Below are 4,963 nucleotides of genomic sequence, written 5' to 3'. Positions count from 1 at the left end.
AAAAAAAAAAAAAAAAAAAAAAAAAAAAAAAACGAAAGAAAAAGAAAATAACTTGGGGTAGCGGAAGGGAGTGGTGAGGGAGGTGCCACGTTTAAGCTAGGACCTGAAATCTGAGAAACCTGGCACTGCAAGACCAGGACAAAACTGGCCTGGAACACGGTGTGGTAAGTTTGGGAACTGGGAGAGGCCAGCGTGCTACAGCTGGAGAACTGGTCAGATGGCAAGAAGTGAGCAGGGGCTGGATCATGCATGGGCTTCTAGGGAAAACAGAAAACGTTCAAGAAAGTCTTCATCCGATTTACACTCTTAAGCGGCTGTTCTGGCTATTCTAAAGAAACTGGGATGGACTGGAAGAGGAGGCCGTTGCAGGCATCCAAAGGAGAGATGGTGGTGACTTGACTGGGTCTGTGTGAGCTAAGAGAGGAAAAGGAAACAAAACAGATCAACTTAGGAGACAGATTCGATCTGTGGTTTAGATGTGTGGAGTGAGGCAGAGGGAGGGATCCAGAATGACTTTCTTCATCCTAAAAGAAATCCAGTGGATCCCGGGCAGGCCTCCCCAGGATGCCCCTATAAGCCTGGCCAAACACAAAGCCTCCCAGGCCTTGGCTTAAATGACTAGGAGAATGGAACGGGGTACCTGGCTGGCTCAGCTGGTGGAGCATGTGACTCTTAATCTCAAGGTTGTGAGTTCGAGCCCACACTCAGTATAGAGATTACTTTAAAAAAAAAAAAAAAAAAAACTGACTTGGAGAATGGTCAACTTCTATTTAGTGAGGTAGGAGAACACTGGGGGACAACCGGGGAGGAGAGACCCAAGAGCCCCATTTTACCAGATGTTTTCATGAAGTCCGAAGTCTTTGGGAGCCAGCAAGAGGCGACGTTTAAGTATGCAGAGCTGGGTGGGTTAAGGGCTGTGGGATAGAACAGGTATCCCTTAGTTTCAGGTAGACAGCCTGTACCTCTGGCCAAGTTGGCAGCCAGTTCCCTGTGTCCAAGGCCCTGTCCGGCCAAAGGTAAATCTCCCACCAGTTCTTCAGAATGACCTGCAGAGGACAGCTGTGGCGGGGAGGGAGCCGGTGCTGTAGTGCGGAAAAGTACTCACAGCAAGAAGTGAAAACACAGGGAAGAGAATTATGTCAGCATACTGGTGCTGATGCTAGGCTGACCTGTAGGCAAGGTCTGGAGTGGAGACGGAAAAATAAACATGAGGCATGAGGTGATTGGTATCACAGGGCACTAACAAAAACATGTGTTCCTGTGGGCTGGAATCCAGTGAACATCTCCTTACCCACCTGTGTTTTGGTGAACATTGTGGGGCATCTTAGCTGCAAGCTAAGCACCCTGATCCTACTTTACAGGTGAGGAAGCTGAGGCTCAGAAAGTTAAGAGTAGGGGTGCCTGGGTGGCTCAGTGGGTTAAAGCCTCTGCCTTCGGCTCAGGTCATGATCCCGGGATTCTGGGATCGAGCCCTGCATCGGGCTCTCTGCTCTGTGGAGAGCCTGCTTCCTCCTCTCTCTCTCTCTGCCTGCCTCTCTGCCTACTTGTGATCTCTGTCTGTCAAATAAATAAATAAATAAAATCTTAAAAAAAAAAAAAAAAAGAAAAAGAAAAGAAAAGAAAGTTAAGAGTATCTCACCCAGCACTGGGAGAAGTGAAGATCTCAACCAGGTTGGTCAGACTCCAAAGCTGGTGCCCTTGTCAGCTTCCTCCCCAGGCTCCCCAGGCTCCAGGCTGCCTGGGAACTGTCTCTCATACCCTCTCCCCAAGAAAAGATAACCCCTTGGCTCTGGTCTTTCTGATCCCCACCCCATGTCATTCTGTAAGTCAGTCATGATCTTTCTAAACCTCAGACCTGAAACAAGCTGCTTTCTAGCTCAGACTTAGAGAAAGCCCACATTTCCTAGCTTGGTGCGAAAGGCCTCCAGAGTGGTACTGATAGAACATACCGCCTCATTCCTTCTCTATCACACCCTCCTTTTGCTTCCTACACGATCTCAGATTGCTTACTATTCTCTCCAGACCATTTGCGTCTCTATTCCCATCCCTTATCCTACTGGAAGAATGTCTACTCAGTCCCAAATCCAGCTCCACTGGTAAATCTTCCTGGTCCCTCCCCTCATCCTAAACTAACCATTCTCTCCCAGAGAAACTGGGACAGACTTCTGGACCATGACTACTCTATAGTTTACATGTCTGTCCATCATACCAACCTACTCCTTGAAATACGAGACACTCTCGGGTACCGGCCACTCCTATTTTCTGTATGCCAACAGCCTTCTACTTGTCACCACAAGCAGAAGAAGTACTATCACTCCTAAATCAATTGATGGGCCTGAGGCTCAGAGAATACAGCCAGTAAGAGAGAGGACTAGAACCAAGGTATAGCTTGCTGATTGACTTAAAACAAAAACAAAAACCAGGTCGGCCAAAGGCAGGCCATGATCCAGGCAGGGGTGGAGGCAGCCCAGGCAGGCTTCCCCAGAATCCGTGAGCTTGGCCAAACACAAGTGAGGGCAGAAGCCAGCTGAGTGGAAGAGGGTGGTGGGACCAGAGAGAAGACACTGAGGCAGTTTGGGTCTGAGTGGGTGGGCCAGATGGGTGTGGGAGCCACTGAAGGACCTGGGGAAGGACAGACCTGAGTTCTCTGTGAGCCTCAGAATATAGGTCTCTCAGGGGCGCCTGGGTGGCTCAGTGGGTTAAGCCGCTGCCTTCGGCTCAGGTCATGATCCCGGGGACCTGGGATCGAGCCCCGCGTCGGGTTCTCTGCTCGGCGGGGAGCCTGCTTCCTCCTCTCTCTCTGCCTGCCTCTCTGCCTGTTTGTGATCTCTCTCTGTCAAATAAATAAATAAATAAATAAATAAATAAATAATAAAAAAAAGAATATAGGTCTCTCAGATAGAAGACTTCAGGTACTGCAGAATGCTGTTGTGAGCAATCCCAGAGGCAGGACAGGGGATCAAGGCACCCCAAAAAGGTGGAGCCCTGTGGGCACCTGGCTGGCTCACTCGGAAAAGCAGGCAACTCTTGATCTCAGAGTCATGAGTTGGAGCCCCACAGTGGGTACAGAGATTACTTAGAGAAAGAAAGAAAGAAGCTATGAATGAATGAATGAATGGAAGAAAAGAGAAGAAAAGAAAGAAAGAAAAGGTGGAGCCCAGCACCCATTACCCACCTGCATATCCTGGACTGTACAAATCAGTCCTTTGTATAGACTCTGGGTGTGTTTCTTAACCACACACTAAGTGTCTGGGCTAGAAATAAGTAGCAATCTTTTGCCCCCACCTCTCATTCCCTAACAGAAAAACAGCTCCCTTCTTCAGCAGCTTACTGTCTGGAAGAGGAGTGAGACACAGTCACAAGTAAACAGAAGTCAGGTATAGAGTCAACTTCCACTAAGAGCCACCTACGATGCCCTTGGAGGCAAGTGTATCACCCTGGTTTCATTACTACCTGAATGAATGAATGAATGAATGAATGAATGGTTCCACGGACATACTTCGATGGCACCCTGGACCACGACTGAGGCCCCCAGATGGGTCTCCCCAAGGAGACCAGGAGCTCTGTAAAGGCCACACGGGGCCCTTCTCCCCACTGCTCCCCAGTCCTGCCAGCGCAGCACGGAGCAGCCAGTCAGTAAATAATCAGTTGACAGATGAGCTGGTCCGGGGTTCACAGCACACCTCTCCAAGTGTCAACAGTCTTCATCCTGGTGCTTGTTGACGCTGAGCCTTCTTTCCCTGAAGTCGACCCTCCCCAGCCTACCCTCGCGCTCCTCAAGCACACACTCTGGTCCGGCAGGATCCCTCCCCCTGCTCGGCCGAACGCATCCTCCAGACGAACGCTGGTCAAAACCACTTTCCCCGCTCCGGAAGCGCAGCCCCTGCCGGGGCGGCGGGTCCCGGGCCGCGAGGCGCGCGGCTCTGCGCCCAGCGGGGTCACCGCGGCCGCGCGCACCCCGCCGGCCGCGCTCGGGCCGTTTGAATCTCCCGCCCGAGCGGGCGCCGCGGGCCGGGCGGGAGAGGCGCGGCGGCACAGGGGCCGCGCGGCCCTCGCTGGAGCCAGGCGGGGCCGGGCCCGCGCCAGGGCGCCCCGCGGGGCCGGGGACCCGCGCGCCCGCACCCGCGCCTTCCTGCCGCCCGGCTTCACGTGGGGCCGGCGCCGCCGACACGAGCACGCGGGCAACGGCCCCGGCCCGCCAGGGCTCCGGCTGTGACTGCTCCGCGCGCCGCCTTCCGCCTCGACCCGCCGCCCCGACCCTCCGCCCGTGACGGCGCGACCTACCTCGCTGCAGGTCCGCCACAAGCAACTCCTCCGCTCGCCGGCCCGGCCGCGAACTGCCCCAGAGCATGCGCTCTGCAGGCCTCCGGCCCCGACCCGGGGCCAGAAAGGAAAACAAAGAGCCCGGCGGCCCCTGGCGGCCGCCCCGGGAAGTGCAAGTGGCGCGCTCAGGCTAGAGCGCTGGACAAGGCTCTCTCCGCCCCTGGCCCGCGGACTGCAGACTGTGGGTAACGTATTTGGGAAGCTCCTAATCCGGACCAGTGAACTGACAATCAGAGACCACTTGAAACCAGAGTTTGGGAAGATCTGGTGGGGCAGGGACTGTACGGAGCAGAGAGATAATGATCTTCCCTGCTCTCAAAAGGGACCCCGTCAGAGAAAAATGAGAAATCAGACCATCAACAACCTTGCAGGGTATCGGGCTCAGCCTGGGGTTTAAGAAAGGCTTTCCAAGGGGCGCCTGGATGGCTCAGTGGGTTAAAGCCTCTGCCTTCGGTTCAGGGTCCTGGGATCGGGCCCCGCATCGGGCTCTGCTCAGTGGGGAGGCTGCTTCCTCCTCTCTCTCTGCCTGCCTCTCTGCCTACTAGAAAGAAAGAAAAGAAAAGAAAAGAAAAGAAAAGAAAAGAAAAGAAAAGAAAGAAAGAAAGAAAGAAAGAAAGAAAGAAAGAAAGAAAGAAAGAAA

The 4,963-nt window shown here is 53.6% G+C and overlaps 1 protein-coding gene across 4 annotated transcripts in view; it reads right to left on the bottom strand.

Annotated features, from left to right (window-relative positions):
* RCC1 (regulator of chromosome condensation 1) overlaps positions 1–4,363 on the bottom strand; it is a 16,440-nt gene extending 12,077 nt beyond the window's left edge. Inside the window, exons 1-2 of one of the 4 annotated variants that reach the window (XM_059376868.1) lie at positions 4,285–4,321; positions 834–914 (exon numbers count right to left, since the gene is read on the bottom strand). The gene's annotated coding sequence lies outside the window, so the exon portion shown is untranslated. Of the gene's footprint in view, positions 1–833; positions 915–2,638; positions 2,749–4,284 lie in introns of those variants that run through there. The other 3 variants (XM_059376871.1, XM_059376869.1, XM_059376870.1) reach the window with 3 other exon arrangements.
* Positions 4,364–4,963: the final 600 nt, after the last annotated feature.

Source organism: Mustela nigripes, chromosome 14 (assembly GCF_022355385.1).
Source record: "Mustela nigripes isolate SB6536 chromosome 14, MUSNIG.SB6536, whole genome shotgun sequence".
Classification (NCBI taxonomy): Eukaryota; Metazoa; Chordata; class Mammalia; order Carnivora; family Mustelidae; genus Mustela; species Mustela nigripes.
This window is presented reverse-complemented; position numbering and strand designations above follow the sequence as displayed.